This window comes from Fukomys damarensis, unplaced genomic scaffold (assembly GCF_012274545.1).
Source record: "Fukomys damarensis isolate Sample0158 unplaced genomic scaffold, DMR_v1.0_HiC HiC_scaffold_23, whole genome shotgun sequence".
NCBI classification, from domain to species: Eukaryota; Metazoa; Chordata; class Mammalia; order Rodentia; family Bathyergidae; genus Fukomys; species Fukomys damarensis.
In genome coordinates this window covers 41,123,181-41,143,493 of record NW_022900935.1, presented here as the reverse complement: position 1 = coordinate 41,143,493, position 20,313 = coordinate 41,123,181, and positions in this window count along the sequence as shown.

The window sequence follows — 20,313 nt, the reverse complement described above, 5'->3', positions numbered from 1 at the left end:
AAAAAAAAAAAAAAAAAAATACTTGATTGAAAGGATTACTTTTAACTAAGCACCAAGTAGCAAACTGCAGAGCCTGACTCTGGTCTGTGTCTCGGGGATGCTGTCTTCACACAGGCTGGGGCTGGAATTCATCGTTCTTAAACTGTGCTTCTCAGTGGCAGCTACAAGGGACCTTGATACCAAGAAGGGGTGAGTATTGATTTGCCTTGGCTTAGGCTTACAGAATTCTCTCTCAGCTGAGTAGAGTTTCAGATTGATCTTGGTCATGCGGATGATGAGACTGCAGGACAACAGGAGGCATTCTCGGTGACACAGGTAAAACTGAGCCGCCACACAAGCCAACCCTGACTTAGTCTGTATCTTGAATTTTAAAATACGCAGGAGCTAAAGGATAAAAGAAATACACTAAAAATGACGTTTCAGCTGCTCATCCAATCGGATATTTTCATCGTTTCATGTTATAAGCCAAAGCTTAGCATCCTCTTTAGCGGTGTGCAGGGGCCAGCGATTCTGGGGGAGGCAAGAGGGACATGGTGAAGGACAGAGGGGCACACAGGCCTTCCAGACGCCCCTGTCCCAGGGATGGGAATGCCTTGGCAGCAGCCCTTTCTGTGCAGGCCAGAAGGGAATTTGTTTCCCAGCTGTCCTGGAGTATTTTCCTTGTTAGTCTTTGCTCCCACGGTCTAAAGCAAATACCGGATCTCAGCGCCTACAGCACTGGTCAAGAACCGCGCTTGATTCCTGGTGAGTCAGCGGAGACAGGCCTCCTACTGTAACCTCCGCCACTAACCCAGCCTCCTGGCCTCCCCGCCTCCCCTCTGGGCTCTGCCCTTGACCTCAGATCATTATCACCTCGCTGGGGTAGTAAATGTGTGGCTCAGATGCTGGCTCTGAGATACAGCTTTCTTCAGGCACAGCTAAAAGATCTTGCAAGACATATTTAATCTTAGCTTCCAATTTAGAATGCTAGCAGGCTAAGGCAACTGCACCTGCCATTGTTTCAAATTTCCCTATAGTAGTGTGGCGGTGCACACCTGTAGTTCCAGCTCTGGTGGGGGGCTGAGGCAGGAGGATAGCCGAGCGTCTGAGGCCAGCCTGGGATACTTCCTCAGGTCAAGGCCAGCCTGAACTACACAGAGAGACCCTGTCTCAAAAGAAGAAAAACAAAACAAAAGCAAAGCTATTCCCTTACATACAGTCATACTAGGGGAGACTGAACAGGGAAAACCACAAAGGCTAATTCACTTGTACAAATACTGTGGTATTTGCATAGAACCTACACAGTTCCCCCTGACGACACAGTACTTATTACACTGTAGCTGCGGTGTGAGTAGTTGTTATACTGTATTCTTTAGGGACCAGGGCAAGGAAAAAAGCCTGTGCACACTCAATATTGACTGATTCTTTCCCCCTGAATACTTTCTAACTGAGGTTGGTCAAATTCACAGAGGCAGAGCTCATTTGTAACTGAGCACTGACTGTATACTTCAGGATGTAGTAAATTATTAGTTCCTTGAAGAGGAATGGCTATGATTAATTTGATGCTTGCTAGCCTCTCCCCTCCCCCTCCCCTCTCCCTCTCCCTTCCTCTTCCTTTTTCTCTCTTTTCCCATCTCCTTTCCAAAAGATGAAAATGGGATGGGTACCAAGAGTCGGAGGGAGCTGGGACAGATTGGAGATTTAAAAAAACAAGAATAGTTAAGGTCTACTCTGTACAGGTAGTTACTCCCCATGATAAATGCAATCATTAGGCACGGCAAACGTGGACTTAAAAAAAGGGAAGTGTTTAAAAACATTAAAAATAAACTTGTCCCAGGCATGGGACGACCTCTCACCTCATCTCTTCTGCTCCTGCCGGCGCCTCCCTGTGCACTGCAGACAGGAGAATCGGTGCTCTCCCGCCACACACTTCCGAGCTGGGGGTGTGGGTGAACACCCGAATGCTACAGACCCACAAAAGAGCAGATGAAAGGCAACTTCAGAGAAAGTGACAATCCCTTTGTGCTTCGCTTTACCCCAGAACATCAACCTGTGTCCTTCAGCCCACCGTTTTACTTAGTTTTGGTATTTTTCAGAATTCCGCCCCACTGGTTTATCCGTACTTCGAAGTTGGCGAGGACAGTAGTTGCCTTCCTGTCCCTCCCTATTCTAGGACACTCCGGCCCCCACCCCTGCCCCGGCACGTGCTCGCGGACATTTCTGGTAGCAGAAGGGGTTGCCCAGAGCTCTGCTTCTGAGGGTGGAGGGGTGGTTGCACGGTGACACGCAACCCAGACCAGAGCCGTTTGTCCAGGGCCTCGACAAGGAATCTGAAAAGCCAACACAGGGCAGGGCAGGGCAGGCGCCGGATTCCCGGAGTAACTGGAGTAGACAGAGGTCAGTGGGCCAAAACTGGGGTGGGAGAGGAAGCTCAGCGGTGCCTGGAGGTCAGGTAGGACTGGAGGACCCCATTGCCCTGACTGCTAGCAAGTCCTTGGTGACACCCGGAGTCTGGGAATCATGGAGCAGGGACGGCTGGTCTAGGCTTCCTTGGAGATGTTAATATTTGACCACAGTGAATGTTTCCTAGCCAGGCACTGTGGCACTCACCTGTAATCCCAGCACTCCGGAGGCTGAGGCAGGAGGATCGCCACGAGTTCAAGACCAGCCTGGGCTAAAGAATGAGACCCCCCCCATCTCCAAAAACCAACCAAACAAAAAGATTGTTTCCTGACTCCCAAAGAAGGGACAGACACCGCGCATTCACTGCACAAATAAAGGTGAACAGGTGGCCCTGGCTTTGCTGTCGAGTGTCTGAGGGCCAAATCCGGCCGCCGGCCGGAAGAAGCCCAGGTGTGAAGCGGGCACCGGAAGAGGGGCGCAGGCTTGGCCCGGAGGACACTCTCGCCCTGCAAGCGCATTTCTTTTTCCTTCCCGGTTCTCTCTCCGCCCGGCACAGGAATTGTTGGACCCGGGGCCTCACACATGCCAGGCCAGCTCCGTGCTTGTCCACAGTGAGCTATGTGCTCTCCCTCCGGCCGGAAGAAGCCCAGGTGTGAAGCGGGCACCGGAAGAGGGGCGCAGGCTTGGCCCGGAGGACACTCTCGCCCTGCAAGCGCATTTCTTTTTCCTTCCCGGTTCTCTCTCCGCCCGGCACAGGAATTGTTGGACCCGGGGCCTCACACATGCCAGGCCAGCTCCGTGCTTGTCCACAGTGAGCTATGTGCTCTCCCTAATGTCCGTCCATTGACCGTTTATTTAATAGACGCCAACGATCAAGCCTCCAGAGGGAAGAGAATCAGTGCTAACGCTCCCGTGTACGGCTCTGAGGTGGAGGCGGGGAGATGGTTCCCGCTGGGAATAGCCAGAGAGGCTGCACTGCGCCTGCGCGGCCGAGGGACATAAATTATTCCCGACCCTGCCTAGGCCGCACCCTGCCCTGCAAAGTCCATATTTCAACCTTAGGGTTGGAAACAGAATCAGGGAGTTTCAATTTCCAAACCCTGCAGCAGACATCATGAACTCCATTAAGTCATCTGCTTTTTCCCGAGCTCATGAAGTACAGTAGTTTGTTTCCCTCTTGGGGGTGGTGGTTACCTGGGGGTGGAAGGGAGAATGGATCTGGGAATTTTCTTCTAAAAGAAGAAAGCGGCACACATGGGTTTCAGACTGCATGTGAGTGTGCACTTCACGCTAAGCAGTCAGTCCAGCCACAGGGCTACCAATGAGACCCCTGAGCTGTACACACTGATGCTAACTTTTTACTTTAAGAAGAAGCACACGGGAGAAATTGCTATCAAACCACGTGCGCTCATTAGATGAGTTGATTCAGAAAAAGAATTGGCCTTACCCGACGTTCGAGAAACTACCCTAAGGGGTAATGTCCACCTCCTCCTCTACCTTTTCCATCTGCTAGGTGGAGTTGTGCTCTCAAAAAAATGTTAACACATCGGATCCTTATCGCGGAATCCCTGAGTGGATTTGGATGTTTGTGGTAGCTCACACTCGTGTCTCTGTCGCGAAATTTCCCTCCTCTGTGCGATGCCTGCCCTTCCGCGGTCAGAGGCGCGCTGTCGCCATGCTGAATTATCAATGGTTGGGGCACACTGGCCGGGACAGAGCCTGTGCTTGGCAATTTTGAGATAAATGCAGCTGGAATAATTTTCAGTTCAGCCCTTGGCAAACCTTCAATGCACACAGGCAAAGAAAAATCTGTGGAGGAGGCTCACAGAACATACTCAGTAGCCTGCACCCCGTCCTCCAGCGCTGCTAATGAGCAGTATCTCTGTGTTCTGCCGAGGGTAATGAAGACTCTAGGGAGAAATTAGTACGAAGTGGGTTAGGGCCTGGCACATCGTAAATACTCAGTGAGTTTTCTTTCTTTTTAGTGATACTAGGGTTTAAACTGAGGGGTAATCAACTACTGAGCTATATCCCCGGCCTTTATTCTTTTTAAATCCTGAGACAGGGTTTTGCTAAATTGACCAGATTGACCTTAAACTTGCAATCTTCCTGCCTCAGCCTCCTGAATATCAGAGATTACAAGTGTGAGCCACTGTACCTGGCTGCTATCATTTTCAAGGACTGTTGTGACTGGGCTGGTAGAGTGCTTGCCTAGCATGTGTAAGGCCCGGGGTTCAATCCCCAGCACTGAAAAAAAAATTATTATTTAAAACTATTTGCGGCCTAGCATTCAGTTAGAATCATCAAGCATTCCTTTCACATACTACATAAATCATACGTAGGCTCCTGCCGCACGCCTGAAGAGGCTTAGAGAAATTCTTACCAACTTTGTATTTGAAAGTCTGATCACGGAAGTAATTTCTACCTTGACACTCAGCCTAGCAGCTCTAGACTGAACTGTACAAATCTTACACTGAAGGAGTTAAAAGAACTTTCATCGTTGTGATACATTGTGCTTCATTGTGAAAATAGCTTTCAGTTCTCTTCCTCCAAAAGGGATTTCTGTATCACAGAAACTGCTCGCAATTCTCTTGGAGAACTGGATAAGTTTAGCAGCTGATGAAGCCCTCTTTGCCTTTCTAGTTTGATTCCTTTCTGAGCTCCCGGGAGGCCTGGGGTTTGGAATTTTCCCTGAATGTATATCCTCCCAGGGTTGAATTGGACCTTAGGCGTTTCCTGTTCTGTACTGGGAACCAGAAGCTTTCTGAATTATCTCTTAGGACATTTCCTGACCTGTGAATCTTTTGAGCACGAAGATCATGTTTTTCCCTTCACCATCTCTGATCCTGGTCTCCCAGGGACGTGTGTGTATTTCATTATAGTCCTAGGTTTCCCGCGCTCCATGATAAATATGTGGGTTACAATGTGTACATTCACACAGAACGCTCAAAGGTCACCAGGACGGATTTATTGCTTGTTACATCATTTTACTGTGGGGCTGATCCATTGGATCAGTTTATTTAGCAATTAAATAATATTAAATAAGGCAAGTGTACCAACTTACACCAGCTCTTGGCTTTGCTGACTCCTCCACCTCCTCCCTCTTTAATCAGCAGCTTGATAAGGGTGCCCTGTACTTGGAGGGACAGGCCTTGACAGGGATGTAACACGGACTATTTATTAGGGCCATCTTGTAGCTGAGTGTGGTGGCACCTGCCTGTGATCCCAGAACTCTGGGAGGCTGAGGCAGGAGGACTCCAAGTTCTAGCTCAGCTTGGGTAATTTAGCAATTTAATGAGACCCTGTCTCAAAGAAAAAAAAAATCTTTTTTAGATGGGCTAGGAATGTAACTCAGAGCAAAGACTCTGGGTTTAATACCCAGTACTGCAAAACAAAACAAATGAATGAACAAACAAATACCCCCAAAAAGAGCACTATTAGTATCTTTGGTATGCATGAACCTAAAACCCAGGAGAGTCCCATCTTCTCATTAGTTTATTTAAATCCAGTAGGATCCATAGGTTCTTATTTCACTCTTTGGGTTGTAAGTCCCCTTTATCATTATTTATTTTCTCAGTCTCACCGATGGAGTCCCCTTCCATGGGCTCCTGGGTCCTTCAACCCCTTTGCTTTTTGAACACATCCTTATTTTCTGGCAGGCTCACTTCAAATTCCCCTGATGTTCTCTCGGGAGCCCGTTTATTGGAGAATGGGGTTTAGAAACCAAGATCTGAATGTTAGGTGTGCTCACTGACACGGGAGGCTCACTGCCCGCCTTGTCAGCAGACAGAACTGAAAAGGGCACTCGTGTTCCCAGCAGAGCAGCTCTCACTAGCTAGGACTCGGAAGTGGCCATAAATGCTGGAGGACATGTGGTGTTTACACCGTCTTAGTTACTTTTCTCATTACTGAGACAAAATGCCTGACACCCAAAGTTAGAAGGGGAAAGGCTTATTTTGCTCACAGTTTGTAGAGGTTTTAGTCCATAATTGGCTGGCTCCAGGGGGGCTTCGTACAGGAGAAACAGTTCATGGTGGGCAGAAGGCAGCAAAGCAACAAGGGACGACCACAGCTCTTCCTGTCCCTTATATTTTATCCAGGAACTTTAGGGCAGGCAGCACTCACACCCTCAATCCTAGTGCCCTCAATCCTAGCATTGTATCATGAATCAATTCCAGCATCACATACTCTAGACCCAAGCACTTCTAAAAACACCCCGCCTATAACTGCGTGAGGCTTTAGGGGGCCGTCTAGACACAGGCCATAGCACACACAGTGGAGTACTACTCTGCCACAAAGAAGGATACACTTGAGTCATTAGTAGGAAAACGGATGCACCTCGAGACCATAATGCTCACTGAAGGAAATCAGACACACGAGTTTAAATGTCTCATGATTTCTCTTATGTAAGAAACTCAAATTAGAAATAAAGAGCAAAATAAAAAATATTAGGAAGTAGGGAGATTGCTTTTGCTCACAGGGGAAAGGGATCAAGAGATGGAGGGAGGGAGATAGTGGGGCGGAAAAGGGGATGAAACAAGAAATTAAGATGTGTTGTGTACCAACTGCACACAAGGAATGTAAACATGGGCTAATACGGAAAATAAAAAGGAAATACAGGTGAATTCACTAACACCTATTCACCCTGCACATACACCTCTATTTATTCCTGCATTTACCCCTCTGTGTGTGTGCGTGCATGTGTGTGGCCCTGAGTCTGGAATGATCCTTTTGAATCTAACTTCACACGAAGCTTCACCCTCCCTTCGTAGCAACTTCTGTCTCCGTGGTAACAAACAGGGCTCTATCCTCCACTGTCCACGGATTTATTTGTCGGGCCAGCACAGGAGGTAGTTTCCCGTTACTAATCCATCATCGCCTTGTGAGGAGTGAGTTTACTAAGAGAGCCTGACGTTTGTTCACAGTTCTCTTTTGTCTTCAGCGGAACAGAACGAAGGTGAAATTCTGCTGCCAGCGTCCCTGAAGTCGGCGCTTTTCTTCTCCGCCCTCTGCAGGGAGATTATGTTATTTGCTTTTCATACAGCTAAGGTTGGTCTGTTACTGTGTGGGTTCCTTGCTTTTTTTTTTTTTTTTTTTTCCTCATCTGGGTTGATTTAATATTAACTTTCTTGGTGACGGAGGAGGGACAACCCGTGAGACATATCATAAGTCACAGCTGTGTAGAAAGATACACCCTGAGCATCGCTGTCCCTCCCCTTTTTTGGAGACTGGGTCTTGCTTAACCCAGGCTGGCCTGGAACTCATGGCGACCCTCGTCTCTCCGCCTCCTTAGTACTGGGACTACAGGCGCGCGCCATCCTGCCTAGCTACAGTTTGGATGTTGAATGTCTCCCAAAGGCCATGTTGAAGGCTTGGTCCCCACCTGTGGCTCTGTTGGAAGTGGCAGAACCTGGTGGCAGGATGTTAGGTCACTGGAAGGCCCCACTGATGGTCATATGGGCACCCCAGTCCCTGCCAGTCTAAAGTGAAGGTTTCCCGTGGTGAGCACTTCGCCTTATTTTTTTACCTGACGTTTCCGATTCTTCTGGGGCTGCAGTGACGAGGCCAAGTCTATTTTAAATTATTTTAAATAATTCAGCTTTGTGCATATTGCATTTTGCTTTTTTGAAAGAAATGACCAGTGGTAATCACTATTAGACTTTTTCTAGATAGACAGATAGATGTAGTTGAGATACCAAATGTTCTGTAATCCCAGTGCTCTGGTAGGCTGAGGCAGGAGGATTGCAAGTCTGAACCCAGTCTGGATAATTTAGCAACTTAGTGAGACCCTGTCTCAAAATAAAAAATAAAAAAGGGTGGAACTCGAGGCAAAGACCCCAGGTTCAATCCCCAGTACTGCAAACAGAACAATCAAACAAACAGACAAACACCCCAACATGTTGAAAAGTCCATCTACCAGAAGCTGTCCCTGGGTGACCACTTCTGGGACATCACCACAGCCCTCTACTAAGGGAGGCGCTGGGGAACAGGGGTGGGCAGCATGGGGCCTGGCTGCGGGAGGGGGATTAGGCACTTGAGATAAATCGGGAGGCCCCAGAGCTGCAATTTTCCACCGTCATCTTTGTACCCGGCGAGTCTTGTGAGAACCACAGTAAAAGTCAGTGGCCACGGTTCTGACAGGGCGACTGTGCGACGCTGTGGTCTGGCCTGGTTTTCCTTCTTCAGCACTGGAGATCGAGTCCTGGGTCTTCACACTGGAACGCATCCCCAGCCCCTTTCCATTTATTTTATTTTTCATTTTGAGATGGGGTCTCACTAAATCACTAAATAGGCTGGACTCGAACTGGCCATCCTCCTGCCTCAGCCTCCCAGCGTGCTTTGAGAGCAGGCTTGAGCCACCTTGTGCTGGATGAATGAGCCCATCTGGGTCTTTCTGCCTCTCTGTCTGTTCTTTTTTCTTTTCCTCCTGCTTCACTTGGGCCTCTTTTGGACCCGGACTTGCCTGTGAGAAACTGTTTGATCTCACCAGTAACCTCCCAACTTGGGAATGCCTCTATCCACCCCGCTGGGTAGGCGCTGGAATCGCAGTGCCTTTTCTTCCATGACACTTTGCAGAAACATATTATCCTGCGGAATCTCATTGCGAATGAATCAGAGTACAGTAAATCTCAAAATATCCTTAGAGCTAAAGCTGCGGTTCACTAAACAGGAAAATGACTTCAGCAGTGTGGTCTTTTACTCCTCGGTTCTGAATCCTGCTCTGAAAACATCTTGATTCTCCCCCAAGTCCCATGCTTCTTGGAATTATTCACCGGAAATTAATAGTACTCTGAATTTTAAAGTAATTCAAACCACAGGTGACTCTGTAATCGCTCTTAGCAGTGACATAAAAAGCACCCAAGCTGAGTTTATGACAAGCTTAGTCACTAGGGTGCATAACCCCCCACCAAAGATGTGAAATTTGTTTCTCTGTGTTCCCTGGGCTGCATTCTGGGTCATGGCAACAAACAAGATAAATAAGTGAAATATGTCAGGCACTGTGAGGGCCAGTGAAAATTATTAGGTAAGAGCAGCAAGTTGAGCATGCTGGGTGGAAAGGGGAAGAGATGGGAACAATCAGTGAGGTGGTCCCGGAAGTCATCAGGGAGCAGGCCAAGACTTCAGCAATATGTGAGTCATGTGGACATCTGGCGAGGAACCCCCGGGCCCCAGGAAGAGCATGTGCAGAGGCCCTGGGGCACAGTGTGCCTGGGGATCACAGAGTAACTGGAGTGTTATGAAGAAGGGGGAGAGAGGAGAGAAGGGGAAGAGAACAGAAGAGGGAAAAGCTCACAGGACGAATTTTGGTTTTGGGGGCGGGGAGTGCTGACATCGAAGCTGAACCCCAGCCTTGATTTGTTGCCTCTCAGACACTGGAAGGTTCTGAGCTGAGAAGCGACAAGATTATTCTGTGGCTTAGCATGCAGACCAGAGACAGCAGTGGACAGGAAGCTCTGTTAAACCAGAACGTGCAGCACAGAAGCTTGGGGGAATGAAAAACCCAATCCTGTGCTTTGAGACTGGCCTGTACTCTCTGTTGAGGAGAAATCAGGGTGCACTTGCCATTGTTTGGGTCTCGGGCGGCTGGGGATCACAAGTGTGGGCTGTTTTCAGAAGAGAGCATTATTTTTGTGCCCTTCCACTGGTTGCCTGTGTCCTGGAGGGCTCAGCATGGAAAAGACAGGGGACGGTGGCCGTCCCGGCTCAGCGCGGGTGGAAACCCTGGCTACCAGCTGAGGCCCTGAGGTTGACCTTGTCATATCCTAGAGCTGGTTACTTAATCTTTCTGACCACTTAGTTTCCTCCGTGGAGAGAAAAATTGCTTGTTACGTTATGGAATCATGATGTCAGTTCGTAACGTGGTAATGACCGATGACCGGCCCTCAGTGCCTTTGAGAGAAGCAGCTCACAGACAGGAAAAGCTGTGGGCAACCAGGAGGAGACGGGCACGAAGTTGGCAGGAAGTGAGTGGTAGGAGATGACATTTAATTTCAGGACATTTTGCGGATAGGGAATTTGTCACGCTGCCTGCAGAGGAGTGGACATGGTAGCAGGGTGTGTTTAAGTCCATGGCTTCCTGGACCTTAATCTGGGCTCCCTTCACACCCAGTGAAGATGTGTCACCTTACTGGTGCTTGGTGACCACAGCTGACTTGAACGTATACTTTATATATCTTGTGTTTTTGTGTTATTTTTGAAACTGGGTCTTGCTATGTAGTTAAGGCTGGCCTGGAACTCACAAGGTAGCCCAGACTGGCCTCACCTCAAGAGAGTCCTCCCACCTCAACCTCCTGAGTAGTGGAATTATAGGCAGATGTCACCATACCCGGTGGTGTATTTTGCACATTTGAGAGGCACGTTCACAAGTCTAGCTGGGTGGATGTCGAGGACGTGTGCCACATATTTATAGGCGGAGGGGAAGGGATGGTATCTATTTTCCTTGTTGTACACTCACTGATCAAACAACACTGTCCAGAGTCACGGCTGTGGCACCACTTTGGACGGAGAGCGAGGCACCCCATGGTGGCTCTTCCTGGGAGGCACAGGGTGACCAGCTGTGATGACAGCAGGTGGGGACTGAGGGTGCTAAGGGTCACCTGTCCCTGGGACCAGTCTTCCTGGAGCCCTCCTGGGCCCTTCCACTGCTTGGCTTGTTCCTTCAAGAGCTATTGGTGGGTCACTGGCCACGTTGGGCGCTGCGGGTGTCAAAGGATGAGTAAGACGCGGTCCGTATTGCCGGAGCTCACAATCTAACAGGGAAATGGCCACAAAATCAGGGAGTCTCGGCGGGTCAGGAGCAGTGCTAAGGTATGGCGGAGGTCACGGTGGGACTTCCAGTGGAGAGGACGGGGCTCACTGTCCTGGAGGGGCTGCTGGCCGGGCAGGGAAAGAGTAGCGGTGCTGCGTTCTGTTTTGGAGGCCAGGGAGGCTGGCGTTGCCCAGGGGGACACAAGGAAGAAGGCTGGGCCTGACAGCCAGCCCTGGATCAGCATGGTAGGGGGACAGAGGGCCGCATCCAGGCCAAGGGGACTGCACAAGACTTGCAATGCAGGCATGGTGCCACTGAGCTAAATCCCTGGCCTCTGGGCAGATTTCACTACATTTGAATGTCTGGGTCATGGGGTTTGGCAGCAGCGAGAGGGTCCTGCAGATTTCTAAACTGAGCCAAGAGGAAAGGTAGGGCCCTGGATCCATCAGGCACGCCCAGGATGAACGGAAGGGCCCGTGAAACTGGAAACCGGAAGCTACTGAAAGAGGACAAAGTGAAGGTTAGAAGCTGGAGCCAAAGGTAAGAGAACAGGAGGACCAGGCCAGGGCGCCCCCCACCCCGCTCTCGTCAGGAGCTCACTTTGTATTCCAGGCTGGCTTTGAAGTCACAATGATCCTGCCTCCGCTTAAAGAAAATGGCGACCCCTCGGGGACCACGCAGCCCACTCGGGGGCAAGCAGTCCGCCAGGGATTACAGGAGGGAAAAGGATGTCTCTGAAGGCTGTGAAGTGGAGACAGGGAAGAGGGAGCCCAGAGATGCTATCAGGGTGGTGCATCATTATCAGGGCTAATCTCCAGAGGGGCAGGGACGGGCTGGGCCCACTGTCTGCTGATACCTTGCCCTCTCTGGGCGTGTACCTGATAGTGGGAAGCCTGATGGTTCTCATCCGCCCCAGCCCTCTAATCTTTGCGAACGTGACCAGATGTGTGGCTGCTGTGTGTCCAGAGGTGCCCGCGTTGGCCCAGAGACAGGAGCTGGGGCAGCTTAGGTGGGAAACACAGGTCATGTATCCAGGGCGCAGGTTCAGGGAGCTGTAATTAGATTCCCCGCTCTGGACTCTGTGAGTAACCCCTGCCCTCGATGACTCCACCCAGGGGCCGCCAGGCCCTGGGACATGAAGTCATCCCGGCCGCACTCTCCCTGACTGGTATTGGTGCCAAGCTCTTAGAAGAGCCGTGGAGAGCTCATGGCTGACGCGCCCCTTCCCAAACACTGGTGGCTTCCTCTTGGTCACAGAGGGGGATTTCATCCACGTCCCCACACTGGGTGACCGGAAAGGGCCGGGGTCCCCAGATGGCACGTGTGTTTGACACACTGAACCTCACCCGCATATCAAACCCACGCGCAGATGTGAATTTCTTAATAATCTGGATTGATTTAAGTGCACGGCAGGAGGGGAGAAATAAACAAATAGGAATGTAATATCCTGCCGTTAGCTAGCTGAGGTTCACAGGAAGAAGCTGTAAATCACACGGGGGCCAGGAGTTTATCCCAGGGTCAGCACAGGGAACCTTTTCCACCCGGAAAGAGCCGCAGTTAGGAAGGCAGGAAAACACTGGAATCCCTTCAGATTCCTTGCTGTAAACACTGGTCTCAACCACGGTTGGTTGAGTATTTCCTATGATGAGAGATTGTGTTTAGAAGACTCTCTTCCTGCTCGTGGGGTTTGCATTAATGGTTTCTAACATCACAGGTGGGTTTGCAGGTGTGTCCTCAGGATGATTTGTGGGTGTGGAGTGCAGCTTTCACAAGTAGGATCTTTGAAACCAGCCTCCTTGGTGATAACACTGAGAGTGTTTCCCCCTCTGAATAATTGTGATTTTAAAAATCCTCAAGCATCAGGCACTGGAGATAGGAACTGGTGATTCTTTTAACTTTAAAGCTCTTGTTGGTGGGGCTGGGGCTAGCTTGGTGTTACAGTGTTTGTCCAGCACATGTAGGGTCCTGGGTCCGATCCCAAGGACTGCAAAAAAGAAAAAAAAAAAGTTACATTAACAAAACACACCTGGGTTCCTAACATGCTTTCACAGCCTTTCCTTATTCAGGACCACAATAGCCTTGGGAGATGGCTTCCTTATTCATTTTACAAAGCACAAATGGCTGGGTCTCCAGGCCTCCAGGGAACCTCCTTGGGTCCTGAAGCCAAGGGAATTCGCTCACCAGAGGCTGCTTAGCTGAGCCGTCTGGTTTCGGATTCCCTTCTCATCTTCCCTTCTCATTTTGAGATTTAACACTGAACGCCTATTATCCCACATCAATCCTGCCGGGGAGCCTCAGGAAATTTTCCTGGCAAAGTGTAACCCTCATGGTGCTTCTGTGGTCCTGATGCGTTTTTCTTATTTGAGTAGAGTTCAGTTTTCCAAGGACTGATAACAACTGTTCCCAAGCTTCCTCCCATCTTTATATGAACAGAATAATTCCCAACACCCCAATATTCCCTTTCCACCTTATCTACCTCTGCGCTTTCCAGTTAAACAATGCATTATCTTTGTTACTACTGTGCCTATTCCTGGACCCGGACAGAAGCCTAAGGTTGCCCTGAAGTTAATGATTGAAATCTGGGAGTGGATTTTCCCAGTGTTCAGCACTGATTGGAAGGGTTCTTGGGTCACCCATTCCTTTCCAGTTCTTCTAAACAGTGCAGGACAGTTTCTGATATTGGGACGCTACCTATCGAAAATGGTTTTCTAGGAAAGATCAACTTGGGGAAATCTCTCCTCCCCAACTGACCTCCTGATGATCCAGGGCGCTACATCTTTTGTCAGAACGCTTTTCAAACATGGAGCCTCTTTTTACAGATTCCAAAACACGTAGCTCTCTACTACAAGAAACTTCTGTCTTTTAATCCAGGGCTTGTTTGGAGTATATTTCTCTGGGCACAACTCCCTTTGTTAATCATGCGGGTTTTTATGATTCATTCAAAAGAAACTTAGAGCCCCGTCTGGCTTTTAAATAGATACTGAATATCTAACAAATTAGACCTGTTTTAGCTTTGCCACGGAGTTCTTCCAGGCTAGTGAATAAGATCGTGCTCACAAACAGCAAAGCCGGCAGAGGATGAGTCCTAAAAGACAACTGAGATATATTTTTTTCAAGATTTAAGCTTTTCTTCAGTGATTCAGAATCAGTTTTGCAACTTGAGAGCAGTTTATGAGTCATGCACTTCTGAATCTGTTGTCACTTCCTTAGAAAAGGGCCCTGTTTCCTTATGGCTTTCAAAGTTTAAGCCACTTATCTGAGAGCGGTCATTTCACCTCATTTTTTCCTACTTTGGGAGGTTCTCTCTTCCAATTTCACTTTTGTTACCAGGAAGAAGCCCTAGGGACTCGTGGTAGAAATTATTATACGAAGTGCCCCTGTCAGGTCTTATAATTCACAGCATCTGTGTTGAAGAAATCCTCTGAGAACACCATTTATTTCCAAGTTCTAAATGTGAGCCCTGTGTTCAGTTGTCTTGTTTTTGGCTCCCACCGCAAGAAACCCTAGCTATCTTAGGACTACCGGGCAATACGGCCTTTTCATCAGGTCAGAAGAGCCTTCTTAATCGGAATTCTCTAAAATAGGACAAAACAAAACACCCTCAGCTATTCAGGGAATAAATCAGCAGACTTACGTCGGCGGGGCCTTTTAGAGGAGAAAACCGGGCTTCTTTCAGGTCCAGACAGATCATTTACAGGGCTTTTGGATTCCTTTTTTGATGAGGAAATTAGATCAACACCCTTACAGGGAAAAGTTCATTTGGTCGCAGGTGTGGCCCTTTGGTTTAAGTGCCTGCTTCTTCGTCCATATTAGGTAACAGGAACTGCCTGAAAGGCATTTATTTTTTCATTCTGTGTCATTCAACCATAAATGACTCAGTTCTGATATTATTTACCGAGCTTCTGCTGAACTCAGAGGAGAGGCAGCTGTAGGCGCTTGGAACACAAGTCTTAATACTGTGTCTGCAGGGTACGCAGGCCAGGGGCAAACGGGGTCGTTTTCCTTAAGATCCCATTAATTCAGCGACTGACGCACGTCCCAGAGACTTAATTCCTCAAAGTGCTTCGTCTCTAAAAATAACGTCAGTGTCACCGACCGTCATCTGACTGTCACCCAGCGAAGCTTATTAACACGAAAGGGGGTTTTTAAAAGTGACACTTGAGACAGGATGGGATTAGGGAAGCTAATTAGTAGCAGCGACAAGGGTTCCGTTTTGAACATGGAAACACGAATCTAGCATTCTGAGTGTCATGACATCCTGCTTGTTACTGCTTTTAAAAATCGCCTTTAGTTTGTGGAGAGGTGTTAGGTTCACAGCAAAATGGAATGGGATGCAAAGAGAGTTCCCGTGCGCCCTGGTCCCGTGCAGGCCCGGCTCCCTCTGTGCTCAGTATCTGGTACCCAGGGTACCTTTGTCACAAGCGGCGAACTGACAGCAACACACAGTGACACACCGCAGCCACCCAAAGTCCATAGTTCACATTAGGGTTCATGCTTGGTGTTTAAGGTGGAAGCTTAGGTCGTTCGTCTCAGAGCTTCTGCTATGAGTTTTGACAAATGTGAAAAGCTACATGGCCACCAGGACAGCATGAACATCTCCTCTACCCTAAAGATCACCTATGACGCATCCAGAGACGTTGTCCTTTTAGCTTCAGATTAAGCAATCTAAATGTGAATGAAAAGGCCTACGTAAAAATCTAAACATTTAAGTTACAACCAGTGGTTGTTAGAAATCATTAATGTTTTACTGATAAAAATTTAGAAATTAAAAAAATAAATGATGAAATATTAAAATTAACTATCAAGATGAATATTAAGAATTAACAAATTTGGAACCTACGTTTGATATCTACCTTGGTGGTCAATTGATGGCCAAGGAAACTGTATAGTTTAAGCATCTGAAAAACTTTTAGTCAAGAAACAACAGAAACGATTTCTAATATCCAGACATTGGGAACTTAGCTAAAATTAAGCAAATAAGCAATAATAATAAAGGACAGGAAAAAACTCCAAATAGTAGGAAAGTAAACATTTCTAAACAATTCATGCATCAAAAAAGAAATCACAATGAAAATTAGGAAATATTTTGACTAGAATCAAAATAAGAATATGACATTGGGATTTATTATATGCAGCTAAAGACAGGAAGTGGAGATCGGTACTAAATGAATATATCAGGAAAAGGGAAGCTCTAAAACTAATGATCTCAATGTCTAGTTTAAAAGGTTAAAAAAAGAATGGGCTTGGGTTAGCTCAATGGTACCACTGCCTGCCTCACAAGGAGAGGTCCTGAGTTTGATTCCCGGTACCAAAAAAAAAAAAAAGTACAAATTAAACATAAACATAAGTAAAGATGCAAATGAAACTAATTGGACAGAAAATAGTAAAAATGTACAAGAAAATTAATGGATTAAATAGTTCTTTGAAATGATTGATTAGCCCCCCCCAGGCTGGGTGAAGAAAAAACGGAGGAAAATACAAATTATCAATATCAAGAATAAAACAGGACATTACCATATGTTGTACTGAAGTTAAAAGGATTATAGGGAGGTATTTTTAATAAATTGTTGTCATAGCTTAGAGGAAAATAACAATTGCTTTGAAAAGTACACATTATTGAAACTGACTTGAGAAGAAATAGAAAATCTTAATAGCCTTATATTTTTAAGGGATTAAATTTGTAATTTAAAAAACTTCTGACAAAAAAAGACATGCGGCCCAGATGGCTTCGTTAGAAAACTCTGGGCTTTAAATGTCTGTTCCCTCTGAACACACGTGGAAACACAATTGTCTCTGTGACCATAGAGGTGGGTTTAGGGCATGGGGCTTTGTGCGACACCTGCTACCCTTCTGATCCTGGGCTTCTCGGCCCACTGGACTGTGAGCCAATGGATTTCTGTTGTGTTTTGCTACAACTGCACAGATGGACGAAGACAGAGAATTCTATCAAGCATTTAAGAAAGATGCCTGGAAATGTAGTTCAGTGTTAGATCACTTGCCTAGCACTGTGAAACAACAACAACAACAACAAAAATCAAACAAACAAAAACAGCAAACAAACCAAAAACATTTAAGAAAGAACGAAGACCAGTCCTAAACAAGTTTCCAGAAAATAGCAGAGGATATATTTTCCAATTCATTTTACAAGGCTCTTAGTACGCTGATACCTAAACCAGAAAAATTACTGTAATTAAGAAAATTAGAGACCATTATCAGAGATGCAAAACCTTAATAACACGTGAGCAGATCAAATCCCACAACATATATAGAGGATAATACCAAGTAGGATTTACTGAAGAAATTCAAGATTCGTTTACTTTTCAAACACAATGAATGCAATCCACAGATTCAAGGAGAAGAATCGCATGATTTGTGTGTTGGTCGTCTCTTCTGAGAGCAGACAAGATGAGTGTGTTTAGGGTGGTATGGCCGAGGACTGGTCATATCTAAGATGACCCTACAGTGGCCGCGTGGGACTCCACTTATGGTCATACTCATGGCTGAGATTTATCAAGTGGAAATATACAAAACAAAATCAGCAAAGTGAAAGGGTGTGTGGAGTAAAGTCTGGAGGGCTTCCAGAATTCCTCTCTGTGTGCTTACTTCCCCTGGAGGTGGCTTGTGACAACACAGGAGAAAGATCCATCTGGGACACTCATTAGAACACAGAGCCTGCGTTTTTACTGGGGGTCTCAACTTCTGCGTGGCACACCCCGAATTTCCAGGCTCCCAGAAGCAAAGCAGGCATTTGGCACAAACTACACTGTGCAGAGTTTAATCAGTGAGCCACTCTCACGAGCTCTGGGAATGGGGAAATCCTGGTGAAAGCTAAGACCCCCGCCAAAGGACAGTGATCCCATCCTGGCTGTGTTTCACATGCTTGGATGTCAACAGGGTGACCAACACCCACCCCCCAAAAAGAAAAAGACTGAAAACTGTGAGTGCCTATTCATAAATTCTCCACAGACTGCTAGTAGAAGGGAACTGCCTTAAACTAAGAAAGACACCTACAGAGCCACCAACAGCAGGCGACACCCTTACTGGTGAAATACCAGACACTTCCTCTCTGAGAAAGGGGACGTGACAAAGACATCCACTCTTACCTCTCCTACATCATACTGGAGGCCCTGACCCGTGCAATAAAGTAAGAAAACTGAGTAAAAGCCATTCGCTTTCAAAATGTGAAACTTCTTATTCATGGACAACATGGTCTTGAACAGAGTAAGTCCGAAGGAATCTACAAAACAAGGTCTTTACACAGAAAGAGTAAGCTTAGCAGGATTCAAGGACTACAGGTCAACATGAAAAGATTAATTGCATTTCTATCTGCTAGCAATGAATAGTTAAAAATTTAAATAAATAGACAATTTATAATAGCTTCAAAATTCGTGAACAACTCAAGGATAATCTTAACAAATATATATAAATCTTGTATACAGAAAACTAAAATATTGCAGAAAAAAATTAAAATATAGAAATAAATCAACAGAGAGTCCATGCTCATAGACAGGAATTTTTTAAAAAAAATATCAATTATGTCTACATTTATTTACAGATTCAGGGAAATCCCAACCAGAATTCTAACAATCTTTTTGTAGAAATTGATAAACAGACCCTAGAATTCATAAAATGCTTAAAATGAAAATGAAGAACAAAGTTGGGAGACCCTCATTATCCAGTTTCAGGGTTTAATATTCAGCTTCAGTAATTAATACAATGTGGTATTGGCATGAAAACAGACACATAGATCAATGGAACAATATGCAAGTACTGAAAATAGACCGTGTACATATACAGTGGGTTTTTTTTTTTTTAACAAAATGCGCGGGGAAGACTGGATGTCTACGTGGAAAATAGGACCTTCGATGATGACTTCATGCCTTGTCCAAAGTTTTTTCAAATGAATCTTATCTCTTAATGTACAGCTTACAGGTGAGTAGATAGGAGGGAAATCTTGTTATCTTGCACTGGCAAAGATTTCTCACCTGGGAAGTACAAATTCAAGGCACACCGCGGAATGCAGAGTAAGAGTGTCACATGTGAAACACAGCACACACATGCAAAGGTGGTCAGCGCCCCCGGAGCCCCAGGGAAATCCCAACTAGAATGGTGGACGCTCACAGACAGGCCAGATGTCGGTGGGAGTGGGGCGTGAAGCAATGTGGCTGCAAGTGATTTAACATGGTGCAGCCACGGCCAACAGCCTGACCATTTCTTCTAAAATCATATGTATGACTTTATTCCATTCCTAGGTACATATCCAACAGCCAGGAACACAGGTCCACACAAAGATTTGTGCGCGGACGTTCCCGGAAACTTTATTTCTAGTAATTGCTAGAGAACTAGAAACAACTCAGAGGCCCATCCATGAATAAATTGGCTGACATTACTTTTCAATACTAAGGAACAAATTTATGATCCAAGTGGTTGCATTTTAAAAATACGCTGAGTAAAAGAAGCCGGACATAAAAGAGAACCTGCCGTGTGACTCCAGATATATGTGAAATACTTAAAAAAAGTATTGAATCTAAGTGGCAGAGCTCTGATTGCCTTGGACCAGGGGTAGTGAATCCAGATTTATATGGGAAGGACAGGAATGTTCGAGATGTTAATTTTGATAATGGCTACGTGGATGTATGTACACATTTGTAAAGATGATCACGTTATATACACAGTTTCCACATTTTACTTTATGTGAGTTACATCTCAGTGGAAATGAGTTTAAATATCCAGAACATTTTCATCTCATAACATTGAAACTCTATTCCTATTAAACAATGTCCCAGGGCCAGGGATGTAGCTCAGTGGCGTCATGCCTGCCTGGCAAGCACAGAGTCCCGGGTTTGATTCCCAGTACTGGAAAAAAATAATAGCATAAAACAGTATCCCATTTCCGCCTCTTCCCAGCCTCAGACAAATACTATTTTACTTCCTATCTCTAAGCGAAATCAGACAGTGTTTGTCTTTGTGTGAGCTTGTCACTGAGCACAACGTCCTCAAGTTACATCTCTTCTGATATGCTCTCTGTGGGGCCAGCAGGTGACTTCCTGTAGGTCAGGGTGGCTGTCCTCCTAGTCACGTCCCGGCATCCTCCCTGCATACTTCCCAGTCTCAGTGTTGATGTCACTTTTGGCAGTGTTGACTGTCCCACCCTGGTATGATATCTTGGTATCATCCACCTT